Consider the following 23,427-nt stretch of genomic DNA (forward strand, 5'->3'; position numbering starts at 1 on the left):
AATATAACTACTATAAAACTGCTCATATGTACAAGAATATAACTACTATAATACTGCCCCATATGTACAAGAATATATCTACTATAAAACTGCTCCTATATACAAGATTATAACTACTATAATACTGCTCCTATGTACAAGAATATAACTACTATAATACTGCTCCTATGTACAAGAATATAACTACTATAATACTGTCCCCTATGTACAAGAATATAGCTACTATAATACTGCTCCTATGTACAAGAATATAACTACTATAATACTGCTCCTATGTACAAGAATATAACCACTATAATACTGCCCTCTATGTACAAGAATATAACTACTATAATACTGCTCCTATGTACAAGAATATAACCACTATAATACTGCCCTCTATGTACAAGAATATAACTACTATAATACTGCTCCTATGTACAAGAATATAACTACTATAATACTGCCCTCTATGTACAAGAATATAACTACTATAATACTGCTCCTATGTACAAGAATATAACTACTATAATACTGCTCCTATGTACAAGAATATAACCACTATAATACTGCCCTCTATGTACAAGAATATAACTACTATAATACTGCTCCTATGTAAAAGAATATAACTACTATAATACTGCCCTCTATGTACAAGAATATAACTACTATAATACTGCCCTCTATGTACAAGAATATAACTACTATAATACTGCTCCTATATACAAGAATATAACTACTATAATACTGCTCCTATGTACAAGAATATCACTACTATAATACTGCTCCTATGTACAAGAATTTAACTACTATAATACTGCTCCTATGTAAAAGAATATAACTACTATAATATTGCTCCTATGTACAAGAATATAACTGCTATAATATAATACTGCCCCTATTTGCAAGAAGATATCTACTATAATACTGCCCTCTATGTGCAGGAATATAACTACTATAATACTGCTCCTATGTACAAGAATATATCTACTCTAATACTGCCCCCTATGTACAAGATTATAACTACTATAATACTGCTCCTATGTACAAGAATATAACTACTATAATACTGCTCCTATGTACAAGAATATAACTACTATAATACTGTCCCCTATGTACAAGAATATAGCTACTATAATACTGCTCATATGTACAAGAATATAACTACTATAATACTGCTCCTATGTACAAGAATATAACCACTATAATAGTGCCCTCTATGTACAAGAATATAACTACTATAATACTGCTCCTATGTACAAGAATATAACTACTATAATACTGCTCCTATGTACAAGAATATAACCACTATAATACTGCCCTCTATGTACAAGAATATAACTACTATAATACTGCTCCTATGTACAAGAATATAACTACTATAATATTGCACCTATGTACAAGAATATAACTACTATAATACTGCTCCTATGTGCAATAATATAACTACTATAATATAATACTGCCCCAATGTGCAAGAATATAACTACTATAATACTGCTCCTATATACAAGAATATAACTACTTAAATACTGCACCTATGTACAAGAATATTACTACTATAATACTGCTCCTATATGCAATAATATAACTACTATAATATAATACTGCCCCTATGTGCAAGAATATAACTACTATAATACTGCTCCTATATGCAAGAATATAACTAATATAATACTGCCCCCTATGTACAAGAATATAACTACTATAATACTGCTCCTATGTACAAGAATATAACTACTATAATACCTCTCCTATGTACAAGAATATAACTACTATAATATAATACTGCTCCTATGTACAAGAATATAACTACTATAATACTGCCCCTATGTATAATAATATAACTACTATAATACTGCTCCTATGTACAAGAATATAACTACTATAATACTGCTCCTATGTACAAGAATTTAACTACTATAATACTGCTCCTATGTAAAAGAATATAACTACTATAATACTGCTCCTATGTACAAGAATATAACTGCTATAATATAATACTGCCCCTATTTGCAAGAAGATATCTACTATAATACTGCCCTCTATGTGCAAGAATATATCTACTCTAATACTGCCCCCTATGTACAAGAATATAACTACTATAATACTGCTCCTATGTACAAGAATATAACTACTATAATACTGCTCCTATGTACAAGAATATAACTACTATAATACTGGCTCCTATGTACAAGAATATAACTACTATAATACTGCTCCTATGTACAAGAATATAACTACTATAATACTGCCCCCTATGTACAAGAATATAACTACTATAATACTGCCCCCTATGTACAAGAACATAACTGCTATAATACTGCCCCTATGTACAAGAATATAACTACTATAATACTGCTCCTATGTACAAGACTATAACTACTATAATACTGCTCTTTTGTATAAGAATTTAACTACTATAAAACTGCTCCTATGTACAAGAATATAACTACTATAATACTGCTCCTATGTACAAGAATATAACTACTATAATACTGTCCCCTATGTACAAGAATATAACTACTATAATACTGCCCCCTATGTACAAGAATGTAACTACTATAATACTGCTCCTGTGTACAAGAATATAACTACAATAATACTGCCCCCTATGTATAAGAATATAACTACTATAAAACTGCTCCTATGTACAAGAATATAACTACTATAATACTGCTCCTATGTACAAGAATATAACTACTATAACACTGCTCCTATGTACAAGAATATAACTACTATAATACTGCCCCCTATGTACAAGAATATAACTACTATAATACTGCTCCTATGTATAAGAATATAACTACTCTAATACTGCTCCTATGTACAAGAATATAACTACTATAATACTGCCCCCTATGTACAAGAATATAACTACTATAATACTGCTCCTATGTATAAGAATATAACTACTATAAAACTGCTCATATGTACAAGAATATAACTACTATAATACTGCCCCATATGTACAAGAATATATCTACTATAAAACTGCTCCTATATACAAGATTATAACTACTATAATACTGCTCCTATGTACAAGAATATATCTACTATTAAACTGCTCCTATATACAAGATTATAACTACTATAATACTGCTCCTATGTACAAGAATATAACTACTATAATACTGCTCCTATGTACAAGAATATAACTACTATAATACTGTCCCCTATGTACAAGAATATAGCTACTATAATACTGCTCCTATGTACAAGAATATAACTAATATAATACTGCTCCTATGTACAAGAATATAACCACTATAATACTGCCCTCTATGTACAAGAATATAACTACTATAATACTGCTCCTATGTACAAGAATATAACTACTATAATACTGCCCCCTATGTACAAGAATATAACTACTATAATACTGCCCCCTATGTACAAGAACATAACTGCTATAATACTGCCCCTATGTACAAGAATATAACTACTATAATACTGCTCCTATGTACAAGACTATAACTACTATAATACTGCTCTTTTGTATAAGAATTTAACTACTATAAAACTGCTCCTATGTACAAGAATATAACTACTATAATACTGCTCCTATGTACAAGAATATAACTACTATAATACTGTCCCCTATGTACAAGAATATAACTACTATAATACTGCCCCCTATGTACAAGAATATAACTACTATAATACTGCTCCTGTGTACAAGAATATAACTACAATAATACTGCCCCCTATGTATAAGAATATAACTACTATAAAACTGCTCCTATGTACAAGAATATAACTACTATAATACTGCCCCCTATGTACAAGAATATAACTACTATAATACTGCTCCTATGTATAAGAATATAACTACTCTAATACTGCTCCTATGTACAAGAATATAACTACTATAATACTGCCCCCTATGTACAAGAATACAACTACTATAATACTGCTCCTATGTATAAGAATATAACTACTATAAAACTGCTCATATGTACAAGAATATAACTACTATAATACTGCCCCATATGTACAAGAATATATCTACTATAAAACTGCTCCTATATACAAGATTATAACTACTATAATACTGCTCCTATGTACAAGAATATAACTACTATAATCAGGGGCGGACACAGACTGTAGTGGGCCCCTGTGCAAGAATTTTTTGGGGGCCCCCCCCTGCCCTTCATAGGGGGCATGAAGGGCCCCCCCCCCGTGCATCTCAGATTCCCCCCACTCCTAGTTAATTAATTGTATTTAAAAAAAAATAAAACTTGTTATACTGTACTTACCCCCAGGTCCGGCTCCAGGTTTTTGTGGGCCCTGGGCGACAGAGTTTCAGTGGCCCCTTTAACACATACCATGATTCATGATGCACAGATACCACAGAGAAATATATATATATAGTACAAGGCCAAGGATTTCGCTTACTACATTACATGAGTGATATCTATTGTAAATTCTACAACAGCTCAGAAACCGGCGAATCTCCACAGCGCACAGTGCAGACCGGACAGTATAGTCCTCCATACAGTATTATGGGCACCATATAATGCTCCATACAGGATACTGACCCCCTTATAATGCTCCATACAGGATACTGGTCCCCATATAATACTCCATACAGGATACTGGTCCCCATATAACGCTCCATACAGGATACTGGTCCCCATATAACACTGCATACAGAATACTGTCCCCCATATAACGCTCCATACAGAATACTGTCCCCCATATAACGCTCCATACAGAATACTGACCCCCATATAATGCTCCATACAGAATATTGGCCCCCATATAACGCTCCATGCAGGCTGTTCCCCCATTATAATGCCCCATTACACAAGCGATATCTATTGTAAATTCTACAATAGCTCAGAAACCGGCGAATCCTCAAAGCACACAGTGCAGAGAGGACAGTATAGTCCTCCATACAGTATTATGGGCACCATATAATGCTCCATACAGGATACTGACCCCCTTATAATGCTCCATACAGGATACTGGTCCCCATATAACGCTCCATACAGAATACTGACCCCCATATAACACTCCATACAGAATATTGGCCCCCATGTAACGCTCCATGCAGGCTGTTTCCCCCTTATAATGCCCCATGCAGGATGTCACGCCCCCCTCCCTTATAATGCCCCATGCAGGATGTCACTTCTCCCCTTCCCCTCTTATAATGCCCCATGCAGGATGTCACTTCCCCCCTTCCCCTCTTATAATGCCCCATGCAGGATGTCACACTGCCCCCCCTCCCTTATAATGCCCCATGCAGGATGTCACTTCCCCCCTTCCCCTCTTATAATGCCCCATGCAGGATGTCACTTCCCCCCTTCCCCTCTTATAATGCCCCATGCAGGATGTCACACCCCCCCACCCCCATATAATGCCCCATGCAGGATGTCAATTCCCCCCTCCCCCTCCCCCATATAATGCCCCATGCAGGATGTCACTTCCCCCCTTCCCCTCTTATAATGCCCCATGCAGGATGTCACACCCCCCCGCCCACATATAATGCCCCCATGCAGGATGTAAATTCCCCCCCCATATAATGCCCCATGCAGGATGTCAATTCCCCCCACCCCTCTTATAATGCCCCATGCAGGATGTCACACCCCGTCCCTTATAATGCCCCATGCAGGATGTCAATTCCCCCCTCCCCCTCTTATAATGCCCCATGCAGGATGTCACACCCCTCCCTTATAATGCCCCATGCAGGACGTCACTTCCCCCCTTCCCCTCTTATAATGCCCCATGCAGGATGTCACACACCCCCATATAATGCCCCATGCAGTATGTCACCCCCCCATATAATGCCCCATGCAGGATGTCACACCCCCCTCCCTTATAATGCCCCATGCAGGATGTCACCTCTCCCCCCATATAATGCCCCATGCAGGATGTCACACACCCCCATATAATGCCCCATGCAGGATGTCACCTCTCCCCCCATATAATGCCCCATGCAGGATGTCACCCCCCCCATATAATGCCCCATGCAGGATGTCACACCACCCTTCCCCCATATAATGCCCCATGCAGGATGTCACACCCACTCACCCCCCACCATATAATATGCCATGCAGGATATCACCCGCCATATAATGCCCCATGCAGGATGTGACCCCCCCATATAATGCCCCATGCAGGATGTCACACCACCCCCCCATATAATGCCCCATGCAGGATGTCACACCCACTCCCCCCCACCATATAATGCCCCATGCAGGATGTCACACCCACTCTCCCCCCACCATATAATGCCCCATGCAGGATGTCACACCCACTCTCCCCCCCATATAATGCCCCATGCAGGATGTCACACCCACTCTCCCCCCACCATATAATGCCCCATGCCTCCATACATAAAAAAAAAAAAATCAAATACTCACCTCGCTTCTCACCTGATGCTGATCCGGACTCCACAGCATCGCCCGCGTCTTCCCGCTGTGACAGCTCAGGAGAGATCGCGCACGGTGTAAACATATCACCGCGCCCTCTGACCTGAGACGTCACAGTCAGAGGACGCGGAAGACGCTGCCGAGGCACGGGGAGGGGTAAGTATTGTGCCGGCGCCGTCACATGACGGGAGATGTCCCTGCGCTCAGCATGGGGCAGGGGCCCATGCTGAGCGCAGTGACATCTCCGGTCATGTGACGGCGGGGGGTCCTGCGGGGGGGCCCCATGAGGAGACGCACAAGAGGGGGGCCCCAACGGGGCTCCGAGGGGGCCCCGACCGGCTGGGCCCCATGCTGGATTCAGGGCAGTCATGCCCTGATGGCGGCCCTGCTGGAGGCTGGAGGGGCCCCCTCTCCCTTGGGGGCCCCCGTTCAATGAACCGGCTGCACGGGCAGTAGGTCCGCCCCTGACTATAATACTGCTCCTATGTACAAGAATATAACTACTATAATACTGTCCCCTATGTACAAGAATATAGCTACTATAATACTGCTCCTATGTACAAGAATATAACTACTATAATACTGCTCCTATGTACAAGAATATAACCACTATAATACTGCCCTCTATGTACAAGAATATAACTACTATAATACTGCTCCTATGTACAAGAATATAACTACTATAATATTGCACCTATGTACAAGAATATAACTACTATAATACTGCTCCTATGTGCAATAATATAACTACTATAATATAATACTGCCCCTATGTGCAAGAATATAACTACTATAATACTGCTCCTATATACAAGAATATAACTACTATAATACTGCTCCTATGTACAAGAATATCACTACTATAATACTGCTCCTATGTACAAGAATATCACTACTATAATACTGCTCCTATGTAAAAGAATATAACTACTATAATATTGCTCCTATGTACAAGAATATAACTGCTATAATATAATACTGCCCCTATTTGCAAGAAGATATCTACTATAATACTGCCCTCTATGTGCAGGAATATATCTACTCTAATACTGCCCCCTATGTACAAGAATATAACTACTATAATACTGCTCCTATGTACAAGAATATAACTACTATAATACTGCTCCTATGTACAAGAATATAACTGCTATAATACTGCCCCCTATGTACAAGAATATAACTACTATAATACTGCCCCCTATGTACAAGAATATAACTACTATAATACTGCTCCTATGTACAAGAATATAACTACTATAATACTGCCCCCCTATGTACAAGAATATAACTACTATAATACTGCCCCCTATGTACAAGAACATAACTGCTATAATACTGCCCCTATGTACAAGAATATAACTATTATAATACTGCTCCTATGTACAAGACTATAACTATTATAATACTGCTCTTATGTATAAGAATTTAACTACTATAAAACTGCTCCTATGTACAAGAATATAACTACTATAATACTGTCCCCTATGTACAAGAATATAACTACTATAATACTGCCCCCTATGCACAAGAATATAATTACTATAATACTGCTCCTGTGTACAAGAATATAACTACAATAATACTGCCCCCTATGTATAAGAATATAAATACTATAAAACTGCTCCTGTGTACAAGAATATAACTACAATAATACTGCCCCCTATGTATAAGAATATAACTACTATAATACTGCTCCTATGTACAAGAATATAACTACTATAATACTGCTCCTATGTACAAGAATATAACTACTATAATACTGCCCCCTATGTACAAGAATATAACTACTATAATACTGCTCCTATGTATAAGAATATAACTACTCTAATACTGCTCCTATGTACAAGAATATAACTACTATAATACTGCCTCCTATGTACAAGAATATAACTACTATAATACTGCCCCCTATGTACAAGAATATAACTACTATAATACTGCTCCTATGTATAAGAATATAACTACTATAAAACTGCTCATATGTACAAGAATATAACTACTATAATACTGCCCCATATGTACAAGAATATATCTACTATAAAACTGCTCCTATATACAAGATTATAACTACTATAATACTGCTCCTATGTACAAGAATATAACTACTATAATACTGCTCCTATGTACAAGAATATAACTACTATAATACTGCTCCTATGTACAAGAATATAACTACTATAATACTGTCCCCTATGTACAAGAATATAGCTACTATAATACTGCTCCTATGTACAAGAATATAACTACTATAATACTGCTCCTATGTACAAGAATATAACCACTATAATACTGCCCTCTATGTACAAGAATATAACTACTATAATACTGCTCCTATGTACAAGAATATAACCACTATAATACTGCCCTCTATGTACAAGAATATAACTACTATAATACTGCTCCTATGTACAAGAATATAACTACTATAATACTGCTCCTATGTGCAATAATATAACTACTATAATATAATACTGCCCCTATGTGCAAGAATATAACTACTATAATACTGCTCCTATATACAAGAATATAACTACTATAATACTGCTCCTATGTACAAGAATATCACTACTATAATACTGCTCCTATGTACAAGAATATAACTACTATAATACTGTCCCCTATGTACAAGAATATAACTACTATAATACTGCCCCCTATGTACAAGAATATAACTACTATAATACTGCTCCTGTGTACAAGAATATAACTACAATAATACTGCCCCTTATGTATAAGAATATAACTACTATAAAACTGCTCCTATGTACAAGAATATAACTACTATAATACTGCTCCTATGTACAAGAATATAACTACTATAACACTGCTCCTATGTACAAGAATATAACTACTATAATACTGCCCCCTATGTACAAGAATATAACTACTATAATACTGCTCCTATGTATAAGAATATAACTACTCTAATACTGCTCCTATGTACAAGAATATAACTACTATAATACTGCCCCCTATGTACAAGAATATAACTACTATAATACTGCTCCTATGTATAAGAATATAACTACTATAAAACTGCTCATATGTACAAGAATATAACTACTATAATACTGCCCCATATGTACAAGAATATATCTACTATAAAACTGCTCCTATATACAAGATTATAACTACTATAATACTGCTCCTATGTACAAGAATATATCTACTACAAAACTGCTCCTATATACAAGATTATAACTACTATAATACTGCTCCTATGTACAAGAATATAACTACTATAATACTGCTCCTATGTACAAGAATATAACTACTATAATACTGTCCCCTATGTACAAGAATATAGCTACTATAATACTGCTCCTATGTACAAGAATATAACTACTATAATATAATACTGCCCCTATGTGCAAGAATATAACTACTATAATACTGCTCCTATATACAAGAATATAACTACTATAATACTGCTCCTATGTACAAGAATATCACTACTATAATACTGCTCCTATGGACAAGAATTTAACTACTATAATACTGCTCCTATGTAAAAGAATATAACTACTATAATATTGCTCCTATGTACAAGAATATAACTGCTATAATATAATACTGCCCCTATTTGCAAGAAGATATCTACTATAATACTGCCCTCTATGTGCAGGAATATATCTACTCTAATACTGCCCCCTATGTACAAGAATATAACTACTATAATACTGCTCCTATGTACAAGAATATAACTACTATAATACTGCTCCTATGTACAAGAATATAACTGCTATAATATAATACTGCCCCTATTTGCAAGAAGATATCTACTATAATACTGCCCTCTATGTGCAAGAATATATCTACTCTAATACTGCCCCCTATGTACAAGAATATAACTACTATAATACTGCTCCTATGTACAAGAATATAACTACTATAATACTGCTCCTATGTACAAGAATATAACTACTATAATACTGCCCCCTATGTACAAGAATATAACTACTATAATACTGCCCCCTATGTACAAGAATATAACTACTATAATATGCTCCTATGTACAAGAATATAACTACTATAATACTGCCCCCTATGTACAAGAATATAACTACTATAATACTGCCCCCTATGTACAAGAACATAACTGCTATAATACTGCCCCTATGTACAAGAATATAACTACTATAATACTGCTCCTATGTACAAGACTATAACTACTATAATACTGCTCTTATGTATAAGAATTTAACTACTATAAAACTGCTCCTATGTACAAGAATATAACTACTATAATACTGTCCCCTATGTACAAGAATATAACTACTATAATACTGCCCCCTATGTACAAGAATATAACTACTATAATACTGCTCCTGTGTACAAGAATATAACTACAATAATACTGCCCCCTATGTATAAGAATATAAATACTATAAAACTGCTCCTATGTACAAGAATATAACTACTATAATACTGCTCCTATGTACAAGAATATAACTACTATAATACTGCCCCCTATGTACAAGAATATAACTACTATAATACTGCTCCTATGTATAAGAATATAACTACTCTAATACTGCTCCTATGTACAAGAATATAACTACTATAATACTGCCTCCTATGTACAAGAATATAACTACTATAATACTGCCCCCTATGTACAAGAATATAACTACTATAATACTGCTCCTATGTATAAGAATATAACTACTATAAAACTGCTCATATGTACAAGAATATAACTACTATAATACTGCCCCATATGTACAAGAATATATCTACTATAAAACTGCTCCTATATACAAGATTATAACTACTATAATACTGCTCCTATGTACAAGAATATAACTACTATAATACTGCTCCTATGTACAAGAATATAACTACTATAATACTGTCCCCTATGTACAAGAATATAGCTACTATAATACTGCTCCTATGTACAAGAATATAACTACTATAATACTGCTCCTATGTACAAGAATATAACCACTATAATACTGCCCTCTATGTACAAGAATATAACTACTATAATACTGCTCCTATGTACAAGAATATAACTACTATAATACTGCCCTCTATGTACAAGAATATAACTACTATAATACTGCTCCTATGTACAAGAATATAACTACTATAATATTGCACCTATGTACAAGAATATAACTAATATAATACTGCTCCTATGTGCAATAATATAACTACTATAATACTGCTCCTATATACAAGAATATAACTACTATAATACTGCTCCTATGTACAAGAATATCACTACTATAATACTGCTCCTATGTACAAGAATATAACTACTATAATACTGCTCCTATGTACAAGAATATAACTGCTATAATATAATACTGCCCCTATTTGCAAGAAGATATCTACTATAATACTGCCCTCTATGTGCAAGAATATATCTACTCTAATACTGCCCCCTATGTACAAGAATATAACTACTATAATACTGTCCCCTATGTACAAGAATATAACTACTATAATACTGTCCCCTATGTACAAGAATATAACTACTATAATACTGCCCCCTATGTACAAGAATATAACTACTATAATACTGCTCCTGTGTACAAGAATATAACTACAATAATACTGCCCCCTATGTATAAGAATATAAATACTATAAAACTGCTCTTATGTACAAGAATATAACTACTATAATACTGCTCCTATGTACAAGAATATAACTACTATAATACTGCGCCCTATGTACAAGAATATAACTACTATAATACTGCTCCTATGTATAAGAATATAACTACTATAATATTGCTCCTATGTACAAGAATATAACTGCTATAATATAATACTGCCCCTATTTGCAAGAAGATATCTACTATAATACTGCCCTCTATGTGCAGGAATATAACTACTATAATACTGCTCCTATGTTCAAGAATATATCTACTCTAATACTGCCCCCTATGTACAAGATTATAACTACTATAATACTGCTCCTATGTACAAGAATATAACTACTATAATACTGCTCCTATGTACAAGAATATAACTACTATAATACTGTCCCCTATGTACAAGAATATAGCTACTATAATACTGCTCCTATGTACAAGAATATAACTACTATAATACTGCTCCTATGTACAAGAATATAACCACTATAATACTGCCCTCTATGTACAAGAATATAACTACTATAATACTGCTCCTATGTACAAGAATATAACCACTATAATACTGCTCCTATGTACAAGAATATAACCACTATAATACTGCCCTCTATGTACAAGAATATAACTACTATAATACTGCTCCTATGTACAAGACTATAACTACTATAATATTGCACCTATGTACAAGAATATAACTACTATAATACTGCTCCTATGTGCAATAATATAACTACTATAATATAATACTGCCCCTATGTGCAAGAACATAACTACTATAATACTGCTCCTATATACAAGAATATAACTACTATAATACTGCCCCCTATGTACAAGAATATAACTACTATAATACTGCTCCTATGTACAAGAATATAACTACTATAATACCTCTCCTATGTACAAGAATATAACTACTATAATATAATACTGCTCCTATGTACAAGAATATAACTAGTATAATACTGCCCCTATGTATAATAATATAACTACTATAATACTGCCCTCTATGTGCAAGAATATATCTACAATAAGAATATAAATACTATAAAACTGCTCCTATGTACAAGAATATAACTACTATAATACTGCTCCTATGTACAAGAATATAACTACTATAATACTGCCCCCTATGTACAAGAATATAACTACTATAATACTGCTCCTATGTATAAGAATACTATAATACTGCTCCTATGTATAAGAATATAACTACTATAAAACTGCTCATATGTACAAGAATATAACTACTATAATACTGCCCCATATGTACAAGAATATATCTACTATAAAACTGCTCCTATATACAAGATTATAACTACTATAATACTGCTCCTATGTACAAGAATATAACTACTATAATACTGCCCCTATGTACAAGAATATAACTACTATAATACTGTCCCCTATGTACAAGAATATAGCTACTATAATACTGCTCCTATGTACAAGAATATAACTACTATAATACTGCTCCTATGTACAAGAATATAACCACTATAATACTGCCCTCTATGTACAAGAATATAACTACTATAATACTGCTCCTATGTACAAGAATATAACTACTATAATACTGCCCTCTATGTACAAGAATATAACTACTATAATACTGCTCCTATGTACAAGAATATAACTACTATAATATTGCACCTATGTACAAGAATATAACTACTATAATACTGCTCCTATGTGCAATAATATAACTACTATAATATAATACTGCCCCTATGTGCAAGAATATAACTACTATAATACTGCTCCTATATACAAGAATATAACTACTATAATACTGCTCCTATGTACAAGAATATCACTACTATAATACTGCTCCTATGTACAAGAATTTAACTACTATAATACTGCTCCTATGTAAAAGAATATAACTACTATAATATTGCTCCTATGTACAAGAATATAACTGCTATAATATAATACTGCCCCTATTTGCAAGAAGATATCTACTATAATACTGCCCTATATGTGCAGGAATATAACTACTATAATACTGCTCCTATGTACAAGAATATATCTACTCTAATACTGCCCCCCTATGTACAAGATTATAACTACTATAATACTGCTCCTATGTACAAGAATATAACCACTATAATACTGCTCCTATGTACAAGAATATAACCACTATAATACTGCCCTCTATGTACAAGAATATAACTACTATAATACTGCTCCTATGTACAAGACTATAACTACTATAATATTGCACCTATGTACAAGAATATAACTACTATAATACTGCTCCTATGTGCAATAATATAACTACTATAATATAATACTGCCCCTATGTGCAAGAACATAACTACTATAATACTGCTCCTATATACAAGAATATAACTACTATAATACTGCCCCCTATGTACAAGAATATAACTACTATAATACTGCTCCTATGTACAAGAATATAACTACTATAATACCTCTCCTATGTAGAAGAATATAACTACTATAATATAATACTGCTCCTATGTACAAGAATATAACTACTATAATACTGCCCCTATGTACAAGAATATAACTACTATAATATAATACTGCTCCTATGTACAAGAATATAACTACTATAATACTGCCCCCTATGTACAAGAATATAACTACTATAATACTGCTCCTATGTACAAGAATATAACTACTATAATACTGCCCCCTATGTACAAGAATATAACTACTATAATACTGCCCCCTATGTACAAGAATATAACTATTATAATACTGCCCCTATGTATAAGAATATAACTACTATAATGCTGCCCCTATGTACAAGAATATAACTACTATAATACTGCCCCTATGTACAAGAATATAACTACTATAACACTGCACCTATGTACAAGAATATAACTACTATAATACTGCCCCTATGTACAAGAATATAACTACTATAATACTGCCCCTATGTACAAGAATATAACTACTATATTACTGCCCCTATGTATAAGAATATAACTACTATAATACTGCCCCTATGTACAAGAATATAACTACTATAATACTGTCCCTATGTACAAGAATATAACTACTATAATACTGCCCCTATGTACAAGAAAATACCTACTATAATACTGCTCCTATGTACAAGAATATAATACTATAATACTGCTCCTATGTACAAGAATATAATACTATAATACTGCCCCTATGTACAAGAATATAACTACTATAATACTGCCCTTATGTACAAGAATATAACTACTATAATACTGCCCCTGTGTACAAGAATATAACTACTATAATACTGCCCCTATGTACAAGAATATGACTACTATAATACTGCCCCTATGTACAAGAATATAACTACTATAATACTGCCCCTATGTACAAGAATATAGCTACTATAATACTGCCCCTATGTACAAGATTATAACTACTATAATGGTGCTCCTATGTACAAGAATATAGCTACTATAATACTGCCACTATGTACAAGAATATAACTACTATAATACTGTTCCTATGTACAAGAATATAACTACTATAATACTGCCCCTATGTACAAGAATATAACTACTATAATACTGCCCCCTATGTACAAGAATATAACTACTATAATACTGCTCTCTATGTACAAGAATATATCTACTATAATTCTGCCCCTATGTACAAGAATATAACTACTATAATACTGCTCCTATGTACAAGAATATAACTACTATAATACTGCCCCCTATGTACAAGAATATAACTACTATAATACTGCTCCTTATATACAAGAATATAACTACTATAATACTGCTCCTATGTACTAGAATATAACTACTATAATACTGCTCCTATGTACAAGAATATAATACTATAATACTACCGCTATGTACAAGAATATACCTACTATAATACTGCTCCTATGTACAAGAATATAACTACTATAATACTGCCCCCTATGTACAAGAATATAACTACTATAATAGTGCCCCTATGTACAAGAATATAACTACTATAATACTGCTCCTATGTACAAGAATATAACTACAATAATACTGCCCCCTATGTGCAAGAATATACCTACTATAATACTGCTCCTATGTACAAGAATATAATACTATAATACTGCCCCTATGTACAAGAATATAACTACTATAATACTGCCCTTATGTACAAGAATATAACTACTATAATACTGCCCCTATGTACAAGAATATAACTACTATAATACTGCCCCTATGTACAAGAATATAACTACTATAATACTGCCCCTATGTACAAGAATATAACTACTATAATACTGCCCCTATGTACAAGAATATAACTACTATAATACTGCCCCTATGTACAAGAATATAGCTGCTATAATACTGCCCCTATGTACAAGATTATAACTACTATAATGGTGCTCCTATGTACAAGAATATAGCTACTATAATACTGCCACTATGTACAAGAATATAGCTACTATAATTCTGCCACTATGTACAACAATATAACTACTATAATACTGTCCCCTATGTACAAGAATATAACTACTATAATACTGCCCCTATGTACAAGAATATATCTACTATAATTCTGCCCCTATGTTCAAGAATATATCTACTATAATTCTGCCCCTATATACAAGAATATAACTACTATAATACTGCTCCTATGTACAAGAATATAACTACTATAATACTGCCCCCATGTATAAGAATATAACTACTATAATACTGCTCCCTATATACAAGAATATAACTACTATAATACTGCTCCTATGTACAAGAATATAACTACTATAATACTGCTCATATGTACAAGAATATAATACTATAATACTACCGCTATGTACAAGAATATACCTACTATAATACTGCTCCTATGTACAAGAATATAACTACTATAATATTGCCCCCTATGTACAAGAATATAACTACTATAATACTGCCCCTATGTACAAGAATATAACTACTATAATACTGCTCCTATGTACAAGAATATAACTACAATAATACTGCCCCCTATGTACAAGAATATAACTACTATAATACTGCTCCTTTGTACAAGAATATACTATAATACTGTCGCTATGTACAAGAATATACTTACTATAATACTGCTCCTATGTACAAGAATATAACTACTATAATACTGCCCCCTATGTACAAGAATATAACTACTATAATACTGCTCCTATATATAAGAATATAACTACTCTAATACTGCTCCTATGTACAAGAATATAACTACTATAATACTGCCCCATATGTACAAGAATATAACTACTATAAAACTGCTCCTATATACAAGAATATAACTACTATAATACTGCTCCTATGTACAAGAATATAACTACTATAATACTGTCCCCTATGTTCAAGAATATAGCTACTATAATACTGCTCCTATGTACAAGAATATAACTACTATAATACTGCTCCTATGTACAAGAATATAACCACTATAATACTGCCCCCTATGTACAAGAATATAACTACTATAATGCTGCTCCTATGTACAAGAATATAACTACTATAATACTGCACTTATGTACAAGATTATAACTACTATAATACTGCTCCTATGTGCAATAATATAACTACTATAATATAATACTGCCCCTATGTGCAAGAATATAACTACTATAATACTGCTCCTATATACAAGAATATAACTACTATAATACTGCCCCTATGTACAAGAATATAACTACTATAATACTGCCCCTATGTATAATAATATAACTACTATAATACTGCTCCTATGTACAAGAATATAACTACTATAATACTGCTCCTATGTACAAGAATATAACTACTATAATACTGCTCCTATGTACAAGAATATAACTACTATAATACTGCTACTATGTACAAGAATATAACTACTATAATACTGCCCCCGATGTACAAGAATATAACTACTATAGTACTGCTCCTATGTACAAGAATATAACTACTATAATACTGCCCCCTATGTACAAGAATATAACTATTATAATACTGCCCCTATGTATAAGAATATAACTACTATAATACTGCCCCTATGTACAAGAATATAACTACTATAATACTGCCCCTATGTACAAGAATATAACTACTATAATACTGCACCTATGTACAAGAATATAACTACTATAATACTGCCCCTATGTACAAGAATATAACTACTATAATACTGCCCCTATGTACAAGAATATAACTACTATAATACTGCCCCCTATGTACAAGAATATAACTACTATAATACTGCCCCTATGTACAAGAATATAACCACTATAATACTGCCCCCTATGTACAAGAATATAACTATTATAATACTGCCCCTATGTATAAGAATATAACTACTATAATACTGCCCCTATGTACAAGAATATAACTACTATAATACTGCCCCTATGTACAAGAATATAACTACTATAATACTGCCCCTATGTACAAGAATATAACTACTATAATACTGCTCCTATGTACAAGAATATAACTACTATAATACTGCTACTATGTACAAGAATATAACTACTATAATACTGCCCCCGATGTACAAGAATATAACTACTATAGTACTGCTCCTATGTACAAGAATATAACTACTATAATACTGCCCCCTATGTACAAGAATATAACTATTATAATACTGCCCCTATGTATAAGAATATAACTACTATAATACTGCCCCTATGTACAAGAATATAACTACTATAATACTGCCCCTATGTACAAGAATATAACTACTATAATACTGCCCCTATGTACAAGAATATACCTACTATAATACTGCTCCTATGTACAAGAATATAATACTATAATACTGCCCCTATGTACAAGAATATAACTACTATAATACTGCCCCCTATGTACAAGAATATAACTACTATAATACTGCTCCCTATATACAAGGATATAACTACTATAATACTGCTCCTATGTACAAGAATATAACTACTATAATACTGCTCCTATGTACAAGAATATAATACTATAATACTGCCGCTATGTACAAGAATATACCTACTATAATACTGCTCCTATGTACAAGAATATAACTACTGTAATACTGCCCCCTATGTACAAGAATATAACTACTATAATACTGCCCCTATGTACAAGAATATAACAACTATAATACTGAACCTATGTACAAGAATATAACTACTATAATACTGCCCTTATGTACAAGAATATAACTACTATAATACTGCCCCTATGTAGAAGAATATAACTACTATAATACTGCCCCCTATGTACAAGAATATAACTACTATAATACTGCCCCTATGTACAAGAATATAACTACTATAATACTGCCCCCTATGTACAAGAATATAACTATTATAATACTGCCCCTATGTATAAGACTATAACTACTATAATACTGCCCCTATGTACAAGAATATAACTACTATAATACTGCCCCTATATACAAGAATATAACTACTATAATACTGTCCCTATGTACAAGAATATAACTACTATAATACTGCCCCTATGTACAAGAATATAAGTAGTATAATACTGCCCCTATGTACAAGAATATAAGTAGTATAATACTGCCCCTATGTACAAGAATATACCTACTATAATACTGCTCCTATGTACAAGAATATAATACTATAATACTGCCCCCTATGTACAAGAATATAACTACTATAATACTGCCCCTATGTACAAGAATATAACTACTATAATACTGCCCCTATATACAAGAATATAACTACTATAATACTGCCCCTATGTACAAAAATATAACTACTATAATATTGCCCCTATGTACAAGAATATAGCTACTATAATACTGCTCCCTATATTCAAGAATATATCTACTATAATACTGCTCCTATGTACAAGAATATAACTACTATAATACTGCTCCTATGTACAAGAATATAATACTATAATACTGCCCCTATGTACAAGAATATAACTACTATAATACTGCCTGTATGTACAAGAATATAACTACTATAATACTGCTCCTATGTACAAGAATATAACTACTATAATACTGCCCCTATGTACAAGAATATAACTACTATAATACTGCCCCTATGTACAAGAATATAGCTACTATAATACTGCCCCTATGTACAAGAATATAACCACTATAATACTGCCCCTATGTACAAGAATATAACTACTATAATACTGCCTCTATGTACAAGAATATAACTACTATAATACTGCCCCTATGTACAAGAATATAACTACTATAATACTGCCTCTATGTACAAGAATATAACTACTATAATACTGCTCCTATGTACAAGAATATAACTACTATAATACTGCCCCTATGTACAAAAATATAACTACTATAATACTGCCCCTATGTACAAGAATATAGCTACTATAATACTGCCCCTATGTACAAGAATATAACCACTATAATACTGCCCCTATGTACAAGAATATAACTACTATAATACTGCCCCTATGTACAAGAATATAGCTACTATAATACTGCCCCTATGTACAAGAATATAACCACTATAATACTGCCCCTATGTACAAGAATATAACTACTATAATACTGCCTCTATGTACAAGAATATAACTACTATAATACTGCCCCTATGTACAAGAATATAACTACTATAATACTGCCTCTATGTACAAGAATATAACTACTATAATACTGCTCCTATGTACAAGAATATAACTACTATAATACTGCCCCTATGTACAAGAATATAACTACTATAATACTGCCCCTATGTACAAGAATATAGCTACTATAATACTGCCCCTATGTACAAGAATATAACCACTATAATACTGCCCCTATGTACAAGAATATAACTACTATAATACTGCCCCTATGTACAAGAATATAGCTACTATAATACTGCCCCTATGTACAAGAATATAACCACTATAATACTGCCCCTATGTACAAGAATATAACTACTATAATACTGCCTCTATGTACAAGAATATAACTACTATAATACTGCCCCTATGTACAAGAATATAACTACTATAATACTGCCTCTATGTACAAGAATATAACTACTATAATACTGCTCCTATGTACAAGAATATAACTACTATAATACTGCCCCTATGTACAAGAATATAACTACTATAATACTGCCCCTATGTACAAGAATATAGCTACTATAATACTGCCCCTATGTACAAGAATATAACCACTATAATACTGCCCCTATGTACAAGAATATAACTACTATAATACTGCCCTCTATGTACAAGAATATAAGTACTATAATACTGCCCCTATGTACAAGAATATACCTACTATAATACTGCTCCTATGTACAAGAATATAATACTATAATACTGCCCCTATGTACAAGAATATAACTACTATAATACTGCCTCTATGTACAAGAATATAACTACTATAATACTGCTCCTATGTACAAGAATATAACTACTATAATACTGCCCCTATGTACAAGAATATAACTACTATAATACTGCCCCTATGTACAAGAATATAGCTACTATAATACTGCCCCTATGTACAAGAATATAACCACTATAATACTGCCCCTATGTTCAAGAATATAACTACTATAATACTGTCCCTATGTACAAGAATATAACTACTATAATACTGCCCCTATGTACAAGAATATACCTACTATAATACTGCTCCTATGTACAATAATATAATACTATAATACTGCCCCCTATGTACAAGAATATAACTACTATAATACTGCCCCTATGTACAAGAATATAACTACTATAATACTGCCCCTATGTACAAGAATATAACTACTATAATACTGCCCCTATGTACAAGAATATAACTACTATAATACTGCCCCTATGTACAAGAATATAACTACTATAATACTGCCCCTATGTACAAGAATATAGCTACTATAATACTGCTCCCTATATACAAGAATATAACTACTATAATACTGCTCCTATGTACAAGAATATAACTACTATAATACTGCTCCTATGTACAAGAATATAATACTATAATACTGCCCCTATGTACAAGAATATAACTACTATAATACTGCCTCTTTGTACAAGAATATAACTACTATAATACTGCTCCCTATATACAAGAATATAACTACTTTAATACTGCTCCTATGTACAAGAATATAATACTATAATACTGCCCCTATGTACAAGAATATATCTACTATAATACTGCCCCTATGTACAAGAATATAATACTATAATACTGCCCCTATGTACAAGAATATACCTACTATAATACTGCTCCTATGTATAAGAATATAATACTATAATACTGACCCAGGAATATAATTACTACTGGGTAAATAGAATAATTATGTATACTTTAGTATTACTAATAGACACATATTTCTTGTATATACTTGCATACCAGTGATATAATCCATAGTATTAACCTGTTATGTCCTGTACTCCCCTGTGCTACGTGCGGACACATATGCACCACTGATAATGTGTGTGGCGGCATACATGTAGAAGACAGGCATCAATGGCAGGCGCCAATATGGGTCAGGCTGCCTGTCTACATGGGCTTTGTCCCCACCAGCACTGAAAACATATGGCGTCACGGGTGACCTCAGCTTCCTGCCAGAAGACAGAGGAAGATGTTGGTTATTTTGGCTTTTAGACAAAGTCCTGTAGAAGCTCAGAACTGGACATCAAACATGTAGCCACTGTCTGGACTTATCAGTGACAGCTCCTTCCAGGCTGGAATGCTCTGTAATGCCTGGCAGCGTGGCTGACCCCTGCTCACTCCATGTACTTGTATGGCTGAACTCCTGACCACGGCAGTGATGCTACATTTAGTGAGTGTCATGTAACCTCATTGCGGTTTATCTTCTGCGCCCAATATGGCGACTCTGGACCCCTACCTATATTTGGTCTAATATTGAGAGTCCTGCTCATTTAGGCTACTGCATGACTGTAATAATTGACCTAAACACATGTTTCAGCTAGATTTAAAGGGCCAGTACACAGGAAATTTTGATATGTATAGAATATATATTCCATGTCCAGGTGGATTGTATATTCCAATTATTTGTGCTAGCTTTCTTCAGTTAGTCTGATTATCTCACAGACTTTTAAAAAGCATAATGATAGATTAATTTGGAACTTAAATGCGAGTGAGAGGATCTGTCATGTCACTCACGTGCCATGGTGTAAACGCCGCTGTTCTCCTGAATCCGGCGATGTTTTTATTTTCTTCCTGCGCCTCTCCATTTCTGAGATATGGCCTCCTATTCCCTGTATAGAAATCTAGCCTTGTTAGCCAAATAGGAAGAAGACATCAACCTCGCCCACTTGACTAACAAGACTAGATTTATAGACAAGGAAGAGGAGGCCATATCTCAGGAATGAAAAGAAAAACAGTCGGTGCCAGGACTGTTATTGCGTTAAGTTGATGTATCTAAGCCTTCCATGGATGATATATTCTCCCAGAGAAGAACCACAATTGAAGGGGTTGTCCACTTTCAGGAAAGTTTGCCCCAAATACATAAAATAGCAAAATCAGCAGGTATTGCATGTTCCTCGTTGGGGCTGTGTTTAGGATGTGGCTGAGGCTGGAGTATAGGAAAA

The sequence above is a fragment of the Phyllobates terribilis genome, unplaced genomic scaffold, assembly GCF_046119375.1.
Source record: "Phyllobates terribilis strain yellow unplaced genomic scaffold, ASM4611937v1 Scaffold_3__8_contigs__length_932513732, whole genome shotgun sequence".
Classification (NCBI taxonomy): Eukaryota; Metazoa; Chordata; class Amphibia; order Anura; family Dendrobatidae; genus Phyllobates; species Phyllobates terribilis.